The 19648-nt window shown below is 47.1% G+C and overlaps 1 long non-coding RNA gene across 1 annotated transcript in view; it reads right to left on the reverse strand.

The window, feature by feature from the left end:
* Nucleotides 1–19648, reverse strand: part of LOC132209040 (uncharacterized) — a 433067-nt gene that overhangs the window by 392168 nt on the left and 21251 nt on the right. Inside the window, exons 2-4 of the long non-coding RNA XR_009445110.1 lie at nt 14640–14801; nt 9474–9533; nt 7798–7962 (exon numbers count right to left, since the gene is read on the reverse strand). This is a non-coding gene — a long non-coding RNA (uncharacterized LOC132209040). The remainder of the gene's footprint in view (nt 1–7797; nt 7963–9473; nt 9534–14639; nt 14802–19648) is intronic.

A 19648-nucleotide genomic window follows, 5' to 3' on the forward strand; every position in this document is an offset into this window, starting at 1 on the left:
AGCATCCCATTTCCATCCGTCACCGCGTCCCATTTCCTCAGTCACTGCATCTCCTTTCCACAGTCACGGCAATCCCATTTCACTCAGTCACTGCATCCCATTTCAATCAGTCACTGCATCTCCTTTCCATCAGTCACTGCGTCCCAATTCCCAGTCACTGCGTCCCATTTCCCTCAGTCAGTGCATCACATTTCCCTCAGTCACTGCATCCCATTCCCCTCAGTCACTGCATCCCATTGTCCTCAGTCACTGCATCCCATTGTCCTCAGTCACTGCATCCCATTGTCCTCCGTCACTGCATCCCATTGTCCTCCGTCACTGCATCCCATTGTCCTCAGTCACTGCATCCCATTGCCCTCAGTCACTGCATCCCATTGCCCTCAGTCACTGCATCCCATTGCCCTCATTCACTGCATCCCATTTCACTCAGTCACTGCATCCCATTACCCTCAGTTACTGCATCCCATTTCACTCAGTCACTGCATCCCATTTCACTCAGTCACTGCATCCCATTACCCTCAGTCACTGCATCCCATTACCCTCAGTCACTGCATCCCATTACCTTCAGTCGCAGGATCCCAATTCCACCAGACACTGCATCCCATTTCCGTCAGTCACTGCATCCCATTTCCCTCAGTCACTGCATCGCATTTCCTTCAGTCACTGCATCCCAGTTCACTCAGTCTCGGCATCTCATTTCCCTCAGTCACTGCATCCCATTTCCCTCAGTCACTGCATCCCATGTCCCTCAATCACTGCATCCCACGTCCCTCATTCACTGCATCCCACGTCCCTCAGTCACTGCATCCCATTTCACTCAGTCACTGCATCCCATTTCCCTCAGTCACTGCATCCTATGTCCCTCAGTCACTGCATCCCATGTCCCACAGTCACTGCATGTCATTTCACTCAGTCAGTGCGTCCCTTTTCGGTCAGGCACTGTCTCCCATTTCCCTCAGTCGCTGCACCCCAAGCCCGCTCGGGCACTGATTCCCTATTAACTCAGTCACTCCTTCCCAGTACCTCTGTCACTGCATCCCATGTGCCTCAGTCAGTGCATCCCATGTCCCTCAGTCAGTGCATCCCATGTCCCTCAGTCACTGCATCCCATTTCCGTCAGTCACCGCATCCCATTTCCCTCAGTCACTGCATACCATTTCCATCAGTCACTGCATCCCAGTTCACTCAGTCTTGGCATCTCATTTCCCTCAGTCACTGCATCCCATTTCCCTCAGTCACTGCATCCCATTTCCCTCAGTCACTGCATCGCATTTCACTCAGTCACTGCATCACATTTCACTCAATCACTGCATCCCATGTCCCACATTCACTGCATCCCATTTCCATCAGTCACTGTTTCCCGTATCTCTCAGACGCTGTATTCAATTTCCCACACTCACTGCATCCCATTCCCCTCAGTCACTGCATCCCATTACCCTGAGTCACAGTATGCCATTTCCCACAGTCACTGCATCCCATGTCCCTCAGTCACTGCATCCCATGTCCCTCAGTCACTGCATCCCATGTCACTCAGTCACTGCATCCCATTGTCCTCAGTCACTGCATCCCACTTCATTCAGTCACTGCATCTCATTTCACTCACTGACTGCATCCCATTTCCGTCCGTCACTGCATCCCATTTCCCTCAGACACTGCATCCCATTTCCAACAGTCACTGCATCGCATTTCACTCAGTCACTGCATCGCATTTCACTCAGTCACTGCATCCCCTTTCACTCAGTGACTGCAACACATTTCACTCACAGACTGCATCCCATTTTCCTCAGTCACTGCATCTCATTTCACTCAGTCACTGCATCCCATTTCACTCAATCACTGCATCCCATTTCCAACAGTCACTGCAGCCCATTTCACTCAGTCACTGCATCACATTTCACTCAGTCACTGCATCACATTTCACTCAATCACTGCATCACATTTCACTCAATCACTGCATCCCATTTTCATCAGTCACTGTTTCCCGTATCTCTCAGACGCTGCATTCAATTTCCCAGACTCACTGCATCCCATTCCCCTCAGTCACTGCATCCCATTTCCCTCAGTCACTGCATCACATTTTCCTCAGTCACTGCATCACATTTCCCTCAGTCACTGCATCACATTTCCCTCAGTCACTGTTTCCCGTATCTCTCAGACGCTGTATTCAGTTTCCCACACTCACTGCATCCCATTCCCCTCAGTCACTGCATCCCATGTCCCTCAGTCACTGCATCCCATGTCCCTCAGTCACTGCATCCCATGTCCCTCAGTCACTGCATCCCATTTCCCTCAGTTACTGCGTCACATTTCCATCAGACACTGCAGCTCATGTCGCTCAGTCACTGCATCCCATTTCCATCAGTCACTGCAGCTCATGTCACTCTGTCACTGCATCACATTTCCATCAGACACTGCATCTCATTTCACTCATTCACTGCATCCCATTTCACGCAGTTACTGCATCCCATTCCACTCTGTCACTGCATCCGATTTCACTCAGTCAGTGCGTCTCATTTCACTCAGGCACTGTATCCCATTTCCCTACGTCACTGCACCCCAAGCCCGCACGGGCACTGCATCCCTATTAACTCAGTCACTCCTTCCCAGTACCTCAGTCACTGCATCGCATTTCACTCAGTCACCGCCTCCCATTTCACTCAATCACTGCATCCATTTCCATCAGTCACTGCATCCCATCACCCTCAGTCGCAGCATCCCATTTCCCACAGACACTGCATTTCCTTTCCCTAAGTCAGAGCATCTCATTACCACCAGTCACTGCATCCCATTTCACACAGCCACTGCATCCCATTTCACACAGCCACTGCATCCCATTTCACACAGCCACTGCATCCCATTTCACTCAAAGCTTCACTTTACACTCAGTCAGAGCATCCCATTTCCATCCGTCACCGCGTCCCATTTCCGCAGTCACTGCTTCTCCTTTCCACAGTCACGGCAATCCCATTTCAATCAGTCACTGCATCTCCTTTCCATCAGTCACTGCGTCCCATTTCACTCAGCCACAGCGTCCCAATTCCCAGTCACTGCATCCCATTTCCCTCAGTCACTGCATCACATTCCCCTCAGTCACTGCATCCCATTGTCCTCAATCACTGCATCCCATTGTCCTCAATCACTGCATCCCATTGCCCTCAGTCACTGCATCCCATTGCCCTCAGTCACTGCATCCCATTGCCCTCAGTCACTGCATCCCATTGTCCTCAGTCGCTGCATCCCATTGTCCTCAGTCACTGCATCCCATTGTCCTCAGTCACTGCATCCCATTGTCCTCAGTCACTGCATCCCATTGTCCTCAGTCACTGCATCCCATTGCCCTCAGTCACTGCATCCCATTGTCCTCAGTCACTGCATCCCATTGTCCACCCTAAGGAAGACAAACCCACGTAACATATCGAGTGACTTAAAACATACTCTATTGTTGCCCAAGGTGGAGAGCTGGATGAACACAGCAGGTCAAGCAGCACCAGAGAAGCAAGAAAGCTGATGTTTCGGAACGAGACCCTACTTCAGAAAATTGGCGCTGGAGAATCTGAGACAACAAGGTGTAGAGCCGGATGATACTGCTTGGCCTGCTGAGTTCATCCAGCTTTACACCTTCTTATCTCAGATTCTCCAGCATCTGCAGTTCCTACTGCCTCTATTGTTGCCCTTTCACTTTACTGAACTAATATGAGCCAGTAGTTTTGTTTAGGCTCGTGTAATCTTACGCTTAATGGCCTGTACAAAATCCTGAATTAATTTTGATCGACTGACGGGAGGAGAGATGAATTTTTTAGAAATTTTTGTTTTCTACCAATTTGCAGAGGGCATCGTGGGCGATTGAAGGACAGTGTTATTATCCTCCAGGTCTGTGGACTGCATCATTACCAACTTGCCCATTTGCATATACATACAATATTCATCATGTACCAATGAAACATAATAAACCAATACTGTGTACTAAAAACAACGCTCACATATCAATGGAAATTTAAATATTTATCATAGAGTTTGAAGGATTGAATTCAATGATACAAAGCAAAAACCAGTGAAGATGAGTGCAGTTGGTCAGCACTTTTGCCACTAAGTGGAGGTTGGCAGTTTGAGGCCACCCAGGAACAAGCAAGCTCTGTCTAACTCCAAGGGCAGCACGGTGGCTCAGTGGTTAGCACTGCTGACTCACAGCGCCAGGGACCCAGGTTCGATCCCACCGTTGGACGATTTTCTGTGCGGAGTTTGTACATTCTGCCCATGCCTGCATGGGTTCCTGCTGGGTGCTCTGGTTTCCTCCCACAGTCCAAAGATGTGCAGGCTCGGTGTATGGGCCATGCCAAACTTGCCCATTGTGTTTAGGGATGTGTAGATTAGGTGTGTTAGTCATGGGAAACGTACGGTTACTGAGGAAAGGGTCGGGGGATGAGTCAGGGTGAGATGCTCTTTGGAGCGTGGCCGTGGACTTCTTGGGTCAAAAGGGGCTTGTTTCCACACCGTAGGGATTCTATGATATGGAAGTATCTTTTGAAGTGGACATTCATGGGTATGCTGTCACAGAGACCTTGAAATACTGCACAACAAATATTTGGAACTAGACTGTCAATTCAGACATAGCATCAAAAAAGGTCATGGAAGTTGTCACCGATATAAAGCAGGATTGATGAAAATCCAGCAGGAAATGGTGTCAAAAGGCACAGTATCTTTTATTCATCTCCAGTTATTTTGTCCAAGGCACTGGATGCCGGCAGGATTGAAACATTTAAGAAATGCTTCACAAATCACATATAAGGACCTGCACATCTTTGAACAATGGGAGGAAACTGCAGCACCTGGCAGAAGCCCCTCGCAGACGCGGGGAGGACGTGTCAATTCCACACAGATAGTTACCCAAGACTGGAATCTCAATTGGCTCCCCAGTGCATGAGCAGCTCTAACCACTGAGCAACTACCTTGCCCAGAAGGGCTTTTATAAGCGCATACATTATTTCCATCAAGACAGATCCAATCCTCTATGTCCAATCAAAATAACATATTGTAGATATCATGACAACAATCATAAATGATTTTGAATAAGTAAATCAAAAAAATTGAAATAGTTTCCAAACCTAAATACTAGATATGGTGCAGTTAAGATGAATAGCGCAACAACAAAAAGGCCATATTTTATGTGACGATCGGTAACACTTGAAAACTTGCAACAATTCGTCGCCAGTAGTGCTCTGAAGTGGCTTGATGGTGCACTCCTTCAGACACTGGAATGAAACTCCAAAGATCACAAATTCTCCTTCAATACCGTGTTGTAACAGTGACTGCATCAACCTGAGTTTATGGGCCTGACTGGAAACCCACACAACATGCATAAACAAAAAAATAATCTAAGGTGACAGGAGAAAAAAATGTATGTATGCAACGTCTTTGAAAAGCAATTATTTGTAGCGGCTGCAAGCCCATAAGGAATCTCGTTTCGCAGATTATATTCATTTGCACTGCAGGTCATGCCAGTCAGAATCAGTTTTCGTTTCATGACAGACAACTAAAATGTCCATTACAATGAACGTTGGTTGATCAGAAGATTTTAAGTAAGGACTATGTCTTGTGTGAGCTGACGGCATTAGGGGATGGAGAAGGTACATGCACTGCTGGCATCTTGACACCATTGAATGAGCAAGCGTGGACGCAAAGGTTGTAACAGGTAACAATTGTACAGGCAATATCTTTTGAGCTCCTTCCGAGCAGGCCTGTAATACTCTAAAGCTGTGCCAGACCCTCACTTCCTCCACCTTACGTACGCTGCCTTTTCTTTTTGACAAGAAGCACCTCTGTACCCGTCATCCAAGGCTCCTGAATCTTACCCCTTCTTATCTGTCTCAGAGGAACAAATTTATACATCACTCGCAACAACTGCTCCTTGAACAGCCTCCACATGTCTGCTGCGCCCTTTCTGTGGAACAATTGCTCCCAATCTGTACTTCCCAACTCCTGTCTGATAGCATCATAGTTTCCTTGACCCCAGTGAAATATCTTCCCCTGGTAACTGCTCCTTTCACTTTCCATGGCTATGGTAAATGTGAGGCTCTTGCGGTCACTGTCGCCAAAGTGTTCTCCCACCACAAGATCTGACACCTGTCCTGGCTCATCGCCGAGCACCAAATCCAAAATGGCCTCCCCCCTCGGCCTGTCCACATACTGAGTCAGGAAACCCTCCTGAACACACCTGACAAAAACGGCTCCATCCAAACCATCTGCACTCAGGAGGTTTCAATCTATATTGGGAAAGTTGAAGTCACCCACAACAACAACCCTGATACGTTTGCACTTTTCAACAATCTGCCGGCCAATGAGTTCTTCGATCTCCCAACCGCTATTTGGGGTCCGTAGAAAACCCCCAGTGAAGTGACTGCTGCCTTGCTGTTCCGAACGTCCACCCACACTGGCTCAGTCGACAAACCTTCCTTGGCAACCTCAGCCCATACCACCACAGTAGACAAGTCCTCAAAGGTTCTTTCAGCCGCCGTTATACTGTCCTTGACCAACAAAGCCACACCTCCCCCTCTTTTACCACCTTCCCAGACCTTAATGAAAGATCTAAACACAAGAACCTGCAACATCCATTCCTGACCCTCCTCTATCCATGCCTCCGAAATGGCCACAACATCGAAGTCCCAGGTACCTATCCAAGCTGCAACCTCACCTACATTATTCCGGATACTCCCGGCATTAAAGTCGTCACACTTCAATCCAGCTTGCTGTCTGCCAGCACACTCCTGTGACAGTGAGGTCCTGACCATGTCCTCCCTACGCTCATCCTCCTGTGTACTGGGACTACACCTCAGTTTCCCATCCCCCTTCTGAGCTAGTTTAAATCCAACCGAATGGCACTCGCCAATTTCCCACCCAGGATATTCGTGCCCCTCTCATTCAAGTGGAGACCGTCCTGTTTGTACAGGTCCCACCTTCCCCAGAACGAGCCCCAATTGTCCATGTACCTGAAGCCCTCCCACCTGCACCATCCCTGCAGCCACGTCTTCAGCTGAAATCTCTCCCTGTTCTTTGCCTCGCTATCACGTGGTACGGGTGACAAACCAGAGATGACCACTCTGCTTGTTCTAGCTCTCGGCTTCCACCCTAGCTCCCTCAAATCCTGCCTGACATCCCTATCCCTCTTTCTACCTATGCCGTTGGTGCCTATGTATATCACGACTTGGGGCTGGTCAGCCTCTCCCCTCAGGACCCTAAACACACGATCCGAGACATCACAGACCCTGGCACCTGGTCGGCAACACACCAATCGTGAGTCTCTTTCGTTTCCGGCAAATCTTCTATCAGTCCCTCCAACTATTGAGTCCCCAATGACTATCACTCTCTTCCTATCCCCGCTCCCCTTCTGTGCAAGAGGGACAGACTCTGTGCCAGAGACCTGCACCCTACTGCATACCCCTGCGAAGTCGTCCCCGGAACAGTATCCAAAATGGTATAGTTGTTTTTCAGGGGAGCTACCGCAGGGGATTTCAGGGGAACGACCACAGGGGAAGGTTGGTCAAGCTACACCGGGTAAATGTGCATTTTTGGCTGAAGAAACATGTGTTTCAATGTGAGCTAATGGAAGAAGCCATGGAGTCAAAGCTAAACATTTCGACAATAAGACAACCATTCTTAAAAGCAGCATACAGCGTGAAAAAGAAATGAGCTGCATTAATATCCACTTAAAATTTATGTGGAATATCAGATGGAATTTTCTTATTGACTCCATTGTGCAATCATGTCGAGCTAAAAATGTTAACTGCATTAATTAATACTAACCAGAAATGGACTTTGTTGTAAATGGTTTGACGGTTTTCTGTATCTGGAACATCCCTTTTCCTTCTCCAACGAAGATCGTACCAACCTATGGTACCAAACTGTGAGTCAAACGGATGGGACACGTAATCTTTAAATTTCTCATCAAAACAGTCTAATCGTATGGTTCTGTGCAATAAAAGAGAAAGAATAAACATGTTTCCAACAATTTTGCTGATGTTTATGAACAGAATGCTCAAATTCAAAAAGTTTGGGCTGGCATGTCTGCTTCCTCTAGCCTGTTTAAACTGTTCCATTCAATGTGAAATTTGTCATAAGTTTTAGCACACAGGTCTATGTGATCTGCGCCACCACCTTCTATTAGTCATACATGCTTTCCCCCTCTTCCTGTAATACATTCCTTGAAGTGTTCAATGAGATTTTGATTTTAAATCTTATTGTCATATTCTTTTGATTCTCAAGCATCAATGAATCTGATGTTGCCGCCGTTCCATGCAGTGCACAGCACGTCAAACAGGAGTCTTGCTCTTGCCATGAGCACTGAGGTAGTATGGGGTCACAACTGTCTCATAGTTCAGAATGAAATTCTACATATAGGGCTATGAAGAGTCATGCAGTTAATTTTATTTGATATGCTATTTCTTTTCTTCACAAATATGCTGGATTTAAAGTGATCTTCACCCTCATTTAAAATGAATTCAATATCCAACCATCTGTAAAACTAGCATATCCAAATTTTAATTTGAGTTCAGTGTTACACAAATATATGACTTTTTTTAAAATTATTTTCGAGTCAACATTAACATTTCATTCCCTGACAACGGGTGAACTTACTTTTAAACTCCAATTTTCCTTCGGTATTAATGGAGAGGTGAGCCTTTTTGCAAGCACCGAAAGGCTGGACCAGTTTATGCTAAAACTTACGGAACTGTAAGTTTCACAAATATGTTCCTATTAAACACTAATTCCTATTGAAGCAGTATGAAGCTAAATTCATTCAACTGGACAGCAAAAACGGTCAAGATTTTAAAAGCAAGCAACTATTTTGAAGTCACTCTTCGAACTAAATTCCATCTTGGTGTCTGAGAGTTCATAGGTTCCTCACTCACAACGAACCATTCAACTGTCATGCAATTACTGAAACACACAGACAAAAAACATCAATGTTAACAGTCACTAAGATTTTGAGAGTGATTTGGAATTCGTACTCAATACCCCCTGGGGAAAATCTGTTCCAATCTGGATAGTACTCACTTATCACCATCCCACCTACCTTCCCTACCACCTCCTCCCCCTCCACACTATTTGTTTCTGAGCTCCCTTCCACCCTCCATTTCTCAGGAAGGGTCCTGACCCAAAACCTCAACTTTCCTCAGCCTCTGATGCTGCCTGCCCTGCTGTGTTCCTCCAGCTCCACAATGTGTTATCTCAGACACCAACATTGGCAGTTCTTACTATCTGGATAACTCATTCTCACCTTGTCACAAGTGATTTATACTCATTATCTTTTCAGATGACGCATGTACATGTATATACATAAATATACATATTGCACTTTTATGCCTGAACCACTAACCGAGAGGATATTTTAAAAGAGTCTCTTCATATCTGCATGAAAGGGAAATCATCAAGGTCATAACTTTCATTTTAGGAATAAGTCGAACATTCAAAGTACTCACAGTCAGTGTCCCATTTCCTTGACCAGTCAATTTGATGTGAATCTTTCTTCCAAGTGGAAACTATAACAGCAATTATATTTGAGAGTCAAACACTTCATTGCATCACCAATATTTCCTTGTCTGTTTGAAGCATAAGATAATGAAATAATCATGGACAGATTGGCCAACAGTGTAATTTAATGTGTGTTATGGCAACTCAAAATCACAACCATTGAAGTGATCTTTAAAAAGCTACTGTCATACAACAGAGCACTTTTTGAGATGCAGTGATGAACATACTTCCTGAGATGCAAATAATATATGCCAAATTAATTCCAAAGAATACCTTTACAATTAAAAAGAAGCTAAAAATCTCTTTACATTGCGAAGCTTGTCAGATTGCTATTAGTCAACGGAAATCGTTCAGAACAATTATTTATTCCCAGATGAAAAGGAAGTGTATACATTTCATGACAACAAAATGTGAGGCTGGATGAACACAGCAGGCCAAGCAGCATCTCAGGAGCACTTTTGTGCTCCTGAGATGCTGCTTGGCCTGCTGTGTTCATCCAGCCTCACATTTTGTTGTCTTGGATTCTCCAGCATCTGCAGTTCCCATCATCTCGTATACATTTCATTTCCACATCTTATCCAAGAGAGAAAAAAAAAACACCTTCATGAATGCATTGTCAAACAAGAAGACTCACAAAAAAAGTCATTTGGCCCATTGAATATTCCTCCATCATTTGGTGAGATCATGGTTGATCTCATTACATGTATCATGACACAGCATTTCCACCAAACCCTCCTTATAGCTAATACATTCCGATTCAAGTAACATCCTGGTAAATCTCTGTTTCTGGGCCATGCCTTGTCTTTCTAAATATTTTTTCAGTCATCTACAAATTTAGCCACAGCACATGCACCGCTTTCCTCCAAGTCATTAATAAACAAGCACAAGAGCTTTGGTTCCTTCAGCGCGTTCCTTCATTTGGTTCCTTCATTTCTTACTGACAAGCCAACCCTGGCATCTCTGTCCATTTGTATCGGAGATAATGGGAACTGCAGATGCTTCAGAATCCAAGATAACAAAGTGTGGATCTGGATGAACACAGCAGGATGAACACACAGAAGTAGAAGGGTCTCGGCACAAAACGTCAGCTTTTACGCTCCTGAGATGCTGCTTGGCCTGCTGTGCTCATCCAGCTCCACACTTTGTTATCTCTGTTCATTTGCCTGTTCTTTCTATCGGACATGAATCATTGGCTATTTCGTTCCCAACACTTATCCCCTAACAACCACCTCTCTGTGATACCCAGAGTGATGTATCTGTCAATTTCAATCTGCACCACAAACTCATTCACTTTGTTTCATACACTCCCTGCAATTCAATACAAGATCTTCAGTCTGGCATTTACAGCCACCCTTCTTATCTGCTGCAGCTGAAGTGAGACTCCTGACCATTTCCAAACTTTTTGTCCTATTACTTGCTCTGGAAACTTTGCTGAGCACTTACCAGCTTCTAACTTTTTCCACAATTTTCCATGCAACTGAGCTCACCCACTCCACACTTTTTATTTTAACGCCCTAGCCCCAGACCTAGCTCTGTATTTTGCGAGGATACTTGTCCCAATATGATTCTCGTTGAGCCTATAACACCAGAACGACTCCCTCCTTCCCCATACCGATGCCAATGTCCCATGAATTCAAACACATTTCTGCCATGCCACCATTTGAACAATGTACATCTATAATTATGTTCACACCGTGCCAAATTGCTCAGATAATAATCCAGAGATTATTACCATTCTGGTTCTGCTTTCTCACCTCAGCACCTCGGTGCTCATAATCCCTCAGGAGAACCTCTTTCCTCTTTCTTCCATATCAATGGTACCTGTGTGGACCACGATAGCTGGATTTCTACTCCTCCCACTTCAAGTTCCTTTGTAGCCGAGATGGAATATCCTGAACCTGGGCACCAGGCAGGCAACACTACTTTCGAGACTCTCGATCCTGGTCACAACGAACAGTGTTCATTCCCCTAACTATACTACCTCTGATTATAACTACATTTCACTTTTTATTCCCACTTCAATGTCCCCCTGTACCACAGTGCTACAGTCAGTTTACTCATCTTCCCTATACCCTGCACTCTCATCCACACAGGAAGAAAGAATCTCAAACCTGTTAGATAAGATCAAAGGCCAAGGTTCCTTCTGCACTACATCCTGAAACCTTCCACCTGCCCTGTTCTTTGTCATTGGCCACTGACCAAGTTTCAGCTAGTTAATCTAAGGTGTGTGACTGCCTCCTGAAGCACAGCATTCCCCAGTAACTGTCCCCCACATGATTTGTTGATTGGTACAAACTGAGATTCCAGTTCATCAACCCTAAGCTGGAGTATGGGGCCTGACCACTCGCCCGTCATGTAGGTACAAATCATCATCTGGCCTGGCATCTCCATTTCAATTACTTCGCTCTTAATTTGATTTGAAAACATTCTGGTCTTTTAGTTTGTAGCCTGTAAATATTTCTCCGATTTACTTTCAATCGAAAGCTACCGATAATAGATTCTTAAACCAGTAGCGATCACCAACCAATGAACCTGGTTCACCCTCTCGGTCCCTGATTCTGGCTTCAATTCACCCTGTCTCAAAAAAAATGCTTACGAACTATCAGGCAAAAAAAGCAAGCAAATGGCACCTCTTACCCTCTGCACTGACTTCCCGGATTGCCACCAAGTTCCCCAAAATATATATTCACTAGGTGCATTTCACTCGAGATGTGATCTCTCCTTCCAGAACGTGCAAAGTATACTGATCCACAGCAATATACTACCTTCAAAACCTCAGCTCTTAGCTTATTACTTTTGAGTACATTCTCAATGCTTTCTCCAAGTCCAAACACAACACATTTACTGGTTTTCCTCTGTTAATTCTCCTCCCAAAACTTCCTCCAAAAACCCAAACAAATTAGCCAGACATAATTTCTCTTTCATCAGGCTATGGTGATTCTGTTTGATTAGATTCTGATTTTCCAAATGTTCTGCTACTAATTTCTTCATAGTTGATTGCCACATATTTCCAAAAATTGATGTTCGGCTGGTTCGGTTGTAGTTATCTTCTTTTTGCCTCTCTCCTTTTTAAACAGGGATGTCACATCAGCAGTTTTCCAGCCCTCAGATGCTTCTCTGGAATGTAAACCTTTTTGGGAAATTACAGTCAAAGCAGACACCGACTCTGAAGCTCATTGTTTAGAATCTTAGAAAGTAAACCATCACGGCAAAGAGTCCAATCTGCTTTCACTCCATTAGATTGTCTACTGCTACTTTTCTCATGGTAGTGATGGTGTGGTAGTGATGTGTTTAATTCCTCCCTGTGTTCTTTAGTAATAAGGGGATCCTTGAAGTATCTTCCACTGTAAAGACTACCCTTTTCTCATTATCACTGATAATGGGAACTGCAGATGCTGGAGAATCCAAGATAACAAAGTGTGAAGCTGGATGAACACAGCAGGCCAAGCAGCATCTCAGGAGCACAAAAGCTGACGTTTCAGGCCTCGACCCTTTTCTCATTATCATTGTTTCTTGATTTAAAAATTAACCTGGCCGTTACAGCCTAGCATATGATTAATGGCATTACCTCTAAAGCCTTCTTGGCTAAAGTGTTCAATAAATTGCTGCAACCTGAAAGAAGTAATTCTTCCCTGAATTAATGGGCAACCAATTTGAAAATGTGGCCTCTGGTCGTAAAATCTTTCACAAATGGGAGTAATCTCTACGGATATACACTATCAAGCCTCTTAAGAATCTTAAATGTTGAAAAAATAAGATTGTTTTCAATCTTAAAAACGCCAATGAACGTAGTCCCTGCCTGCCCAACTTTCCTAAGCATAGCAATCCCCTCCGCCATTTCCGAAATCAACCCAGTCAACATGAGGTGTACGGCCTCTGCAGCATTCGCTCTGTGGCTGTACATGACTTGTCAGTTACCATCTTGCTGCTACAACTCTACTTCTATTAACGATGCAGTCCTCTGTCCATCCGAACATACTACCGTTGAACACACGGGCTCTTTTCCTTCGAGACACCTTACGAGCTGAACCTTATCAAATGCTTTGTTGAAATCTCAATGTACGACAACAACTGGTGGTCCTTCGTCAGTAATGTTTGTTTCCTTCTCAAAGCACTGTAGCAAGTTTGTCAAGTATTATTTCCCCGTTATGAAAGGATGTTCACTCTGTAGGATGTTATAGCACACTCAGTACCGTGTTATTTCATCTTTCATTGCCGGCATGAACATCTACCCAGGTTGACCTAAATTGGCAATACTTGCTCACTATTTTGTCCAAGTATCTTTGTAATAATGGTGTTATGTTCACCATCTTTCAATCCTCTGAGAATTTTCCACAATCTAAGGATTCTTGGAACATTATCATCAGTGCCTCCATTGTATCTGTCGCTGCGCTGTTCAACATGAGAGGATACAACTCATCACACACCTTGGATATTTTCTCTACTGATTGGAGTCATGTTTGGAATTCTGTGCAGTGACATTCACTTTTAACAGTTTGCTAAATACTACCAGGAACAGAAATTGTCATCCAGCTGCAACTAAACTAAAGCTTTCAGCACAGAAGGAAGTCTTTCAATTCATTATGAACCCAATAACTCCTGAAAAGGGCAATACAATTTGCCTCAGTCCATAAATGTTCTTCCTCCAACATCCTGAGATGCATCATCTGTATTTCTTCAAATTTACCACAGATTCTGTTTCAATCATCCTTTCAGCAATACGCATGACAACAATTCGGCATTTTTAGTCCCCCTGTAGCCTCCGTTGCACATGTGCATTGTTAGATGATTATTTATTTGCGTGCCTGCTTTTTTGCTCGAATGGATAAAGGTAAATTTCTGTTCTTTTGTCATCAGAGCTATTGCCTCCTCACTCTCATCTTCCTTGTTTTATCCTGTGCTGGAATATTTAATTTGTTGACATATCTGAAATATGTTGTTGAATGGATCGGGTTTTGTAACATTGCATTCCCCATAGACCACCTACCGATGCTGTTGCTTGTTCTCACAGTTATTATCTTGCAGAGTGGAAAATGCAGTTTGAAAGCAATGGAACATTATCGATGAAGAAGTTGATGCATAAATTGCTGCGATCTTCCAAACTACAAACTCACCTTCAATTCTTTCTCGGTCAGAGCATTATGCCGGCGCAAATGAATCGTGTTCTCAATGGGACTTCCAAAACCATGGAATTGAATTTTCATGTTGATTTCTTCTTCCCTCTTCAGAAATGCAAGGTAGTATCGTGATTAAGCTTCCAAGGCGATGATTGTGTCCTTCAATGAGCGGAAAAGTGACTTTTAGATTCACGGAAATATTTCACTACTTCTATAGACATGAAAGGCAAACATTCTCCCTGCATATGACCCAGTCTCATTTTATCGTATCTTTCTGATTTTACATGCCACGGGATAATCATTGCAGTGTAACAGAAATGTTGATCATGGAAATTTATCACTGTTTTCATAAATAATGGCAAATTTTCAACATCTTGCAATTGTTAGTCTCATCACACCTCGCCTGCTGCACAAAGACATTCTTACACTGCTTTCAATGTTAGGGCTGAAACAAAACACAATCATGACACAAATGCATCAACACACCACTTTCAACAGGATCTGATATCCTTGCCAGGCACTGGAGGGGTTGCGGAGACTGGTGAGTGGATAAAGTCATTCTTCTGTTCAAGCAGGAAAACAGGGACTTTCCAGGAAACTACAGACTGGTGAGTGTCTCATGTCTCAAAAGTATGGGCTAATAAGGGACAGCCAGCATGGTATTATGCAAGGCAGGTTATGTCTTACCAAGTCAGTTGAAGTTTTCACGGAGGTGACAAGGGTGATCAATTCGGATCGAACAGTTGATAACATATACATGGATTTTACGAAGGTTTTCAATAAGGTCCCTCATGGTATGCTCATCCAGAAGATTAAGATCCATGAGATCCATGGTGACTTGGCCTGCCCATATAAGGCAGACGGTAGCGGTGGAAGGCTGACAAAGATAACACAGTATAGGACTGGAGGAACACAGCAGGCCAGGCAGCATCAACAATGTCAGCTTTCCTGTTCCTCTGATGCTGCCTGACCTGCTGCGTTCCTCCAGCTCCACACTTGGTTAACTCTGATTCCAGCATCTGCAGTTCTTGCCGTCTCAGTGGTGGAAAGCTGTTTTTCTGGCTGCAGCTCAGTGACGAGTGGTGTTCCGCATCGATGTGATTTCTGCTGTTTGTGATATGTGTAAATGACTTGGTTGCAAATGCAGATGGGGGATCACTAAGTTTGCAGATGATATAAGGACCAGTGGACTTGTGGACAGCATGGAAGGTTGTCAAAGGACACAGCAAGATACAGACCAATTGCAAACACGAGCGGAGAAATGGCCGATGGAATTTAATCTGGGCAGGCATGAGGTGTTGCCTTTTAGGAGACCAAGTGTTAAGGAAAGGGATACACAGTTAATGGCAGGACCCCAAACAGCAGTGATGTCCAGAGGGATCTTGGGGTCCTAGACCATAACTCCCTGACAGTAGCCACACAAGTAGATAGGGTGGTCAAGAAGGCATATCGCATGCTTGCCTTTATTCATAGGGGAACTCAGTGCAAGAGTCAGGATGTCACATTGCAGCTTTACAAGACTTTGTTGAGTCCACACAGAGTATTGCATTCAATTCTGGCCACCACATTACACTAAGGACGTGCAGGCTTTGGACAGGGTGCAGAAGAGATTTACCAGCATGCTGACTGGAATAGAGGGTATGAACGAGAGGGAGAAGCTGGAAAAACTCTTCATTTTCTCTGGAGCAGTAGAAGCTGAGGGCAGGCTTGATAGAAGTCTATAAAATTAGGAGATACATAAATACAGCTAACGGTCAGAAAATTTCTCCCCCGGAGTTGAAGTGTCCACTATTAGGGGGCATGCATTTAAGCTGAGAGGGGGGAAGTTCAAAAGAGATGTGAGGGGCAAATATTTCACACTGAGCATGTTAAAAGTGTGGAATACAGTGCCCGGGGTGGTAGTGGATGCAGATACGATGAAAGCATTTAAAAGGGACTTTTAGTTAAGTGCGCGAATAGGTAAGGAATGGAGGACTATGGATCAAGGACAGGCAGAAGGGATTATTTCATTTGTTGTCATGTTTGGCCCAACATGGTGGGCCAAAGGGCACATTCCTGTTGCTGTCGTGTTCCAAGTTTTATGCTCACTTGTATCATGATTACAAAAAGTAGGATTGGGAAGAATTTTTGAGAAGCGTTTGTGAACATTATTTCATGTAAGGACAAACGGGATAAGGATCAGGTGACACAGCACAAACAGATTTTGGAGCCCATGATGAATCATACGGACCTCACAAGCACCAATGATCAGAGGGATCTCAGGATCTTGATGTGCATGCCTGTTGATCCCCCAATGTAATGGACCAGGTCGTTGAAGTGGTTTGGAAGGCACATTGGATACTTGTCTTTATTAGGCTTAATATTAAGTGATAGAGTTTCAGAATAGGCAGGGTATGTACAAAATGTTGGTTAGGCCCAACAGTGAAGTCAATGGTGAGAAAATACAGTGAGACTTGGACAACGATCAGGCTTGGCCTGATAAAGGTTAAGTTACATTTGCGCCACACAAGTGCTAAGCAGCAATCAGCTCCAACAAGAGAGAATATGACCACATCAAAAAAATTCCATGTCCTGACCCTCACATCATCCTTACATTTTTTTTTTAAACGTGCAAGTGCTATCCAAGCCATGCAAGGCTATGGGCCAGGTGTTGGAAATGAGGTTAGAACAATTCAGTGCTTGTCCTTGACTGTCACAGAATCCGTGAGCTGAAGAATGTATTTCTCCTGTATTGTAGACGACTCAGGTGCTTGGCTATCCACGAAACCAAGGTTAACACTGATCTAAAACTAAACTGGGTCAGTTATACAATCAGCAGTAGCCAGGTCCATGGTACAAACCACCCTGCTGTGGGACAGGGTCAGGCAAATCCAAGTGAGCGAACGTGGTTGGAGACTCATTCGTTGGGGGCATAGATTCTGTAGCCACATTTGAGACACCAGGGCTGCGTGTTGCATCCCTGCTGCCAAGGTCAAGGGCATCTCTGATTGGGTGCCAGAAATTCTTAACGGGGAGGGTGAGCAGCCAGAGGCCACTGTGCACGTTGGTACCAATGACATAGGCAGAAAGAGGGATGACATCCTGCGGACTGTGTACAAGGAGTTAGCAAAGAGGCTGAAAGGCAGGACCGAGAGGGTAATAATTTATGGGTTACCACGAGTGCCACATGTTAGTGAGTTAAGTCAGAGAAAGATAGGTGAGATGAAAATGCATGGTTAAGGAGCTGGCACAGGGGGCTGGATTTCCGGTTCATGGATAATTGGGACCATTTCTGAGCAAGGGGTGACCTGTGTAAGAGGGATGGGAGGCAAGACGCTGTGAGCGGGTCAGGGCTGCGGAGGCCGGTCCCTGTGAGCGGGTCAGGACTGCGGGGGCCAGTCCCTGTGAGCGGGTCAGGGCTGCGGGGGCCGGTCCCTGTGAGCGGGTCAGGGCTGCGGGGGCAGGTCCCTGTGAGCGGGTCAGGGCTGCGGGGGCCGGTCCCTGTGAGCGGGTCAGGGCTGCGGGGGCCGGTCCCTGTGAGCGGGTCAGGGCTGCGGGGGCCGGTCCCTGTGAGCGGGTCAGGGCTGCGGGGGCCGGTCCCTGTGAGCGGGTCAGGGCTGCGGGGGCCGGTCCCTGTGAGCGGGTCAGGGCTGCGGGGGCCGGTCCCTGTGAGCGGGTCAGGGCTGCGGGGGCCGGTCCCTGTGAGCGCGACAGGGCTGCGGGGGGCAAGTCGCTGAGTGCGGGTCAGGGCTGCGGGGGGCAAGTCGCTGTGAGCGGCTAAGGCCTGCGGGGGGCAAGTCGCTGTGAGCGGGTAAGGGCTGCGGGGGGCAAGTCGCTGTGAGCGGGAGAGGGCTGCGGGGGCAAATCCCTGTCAGCACGACAGGGCTGCAGGGGCCAGTCCCTGTGAGCGGGTCGGGCTGCGGCGGCCAGTCCCTGTGAGCGGCTCAGGGCTGCGGGGGCCAGTCCCTGTGAGCGGGACAGGGCTGCGGGGGCCTGTCCCCTGAGCGGGACATGGATGCGGGGGCCAGTCCCTGTGAGCAGGACAGGGCTGCGGGGGCCAGTCCCCTGAGCGGGACATGGATGCGGGGGCCAGTCCCTGTGAGCAGGACAGGGCTGCGGGGGCCAGTCCCTGTGAGCGAGTCAGGGCTGCGGGGGCCAGTCCCTGTGAGCGGGTCAGGGCTGCGGGGGCCAGTCCCTGTGAGCGGGACAGGGCTGCGGGGGACAGTCCCTGTGAGCGGGACAGGGCTGCGGGGGCCAGTCCATGTGAGCGGGTCAGGGCTGCGGGGACCAGTCCCTGTGAGCGGGTCAGGGCTGCGGGGACCAGTCCCTGTCAGGGGGTCAGGGCTGCGGGGGCCAGTCCCTGTGAGCGGGTCAGGGCTGCGGGGGCCAGTCCCTGTGAGCGGGTCAGGGCTGCGGGGGCCAGTCCCTGTGAACGGGTCAGGGCTGCGGGGGCCAGTCCCTGTGAGCGGGCGAGGGCTGCGGTGGCAAATAGCTGTCAGCGGGACGGGGCTGCGGGGGCCATTCCCTGTGAGCGGGTGAGGGCTGCGGTGGCAAATAGCTGTCAGGGGGTCAGGGCTGCGGGGGCCAGTCCCTGTGAACGGGCCTGGGCTGCGGTGGCAAATAGCTGTCAGGGGGTTAGGGCTGCGGGGGCCAGTCCCTGTGAGCGGGTCAGGGCTGCGGGGGACAGTCCCTGTGAGCGGGTCAGGGCTGCGGGGGACAGTCCCTGTGAGCGGGTCAGGGCAGCGGGGGCAGGTCCCTGTGAGCGGGTCAGGGCAGCGGGGGCCAGTCCCTGTGAGCGGGTCAGGGCTGCGGGGGACAGTCCCTGTGAGCGGGTCAGGGCTGCGGGGGTCAGTCCCTGTGGGCGGGACAGGGCTGCGGGGGCCAGTCCATGTCAGCGGAACAGGGCTGCGGGGGACAGTGCCTGTGATCGGGTCATGGCTGCGGGGGCCAGTCCCTGTGAGCGGGTGAGGGCTGCGGTGGCAAATAGCTGTCAGGGGGTCAGGGCTGCGGGGGTCAGTCCCTGTGAG

Source organism: Stegostoma tigrinum, unplaced genomic scaffold (genome assembly GCF_030684315.1).
Source record: "Stegostoma tigrinum isolate sSteTig4 unplaced genomic scaffold, sSteTig4.hap1 scaffold_63, whole genome shotgun sequence".
Taxonomy (NCBI): Eukaryota; Metazoa; Chordata; class Chondrichthyes; order Orectolobiformes; family Stegostomatidae; genus Stegostoma; species Stegostoma tigrinum.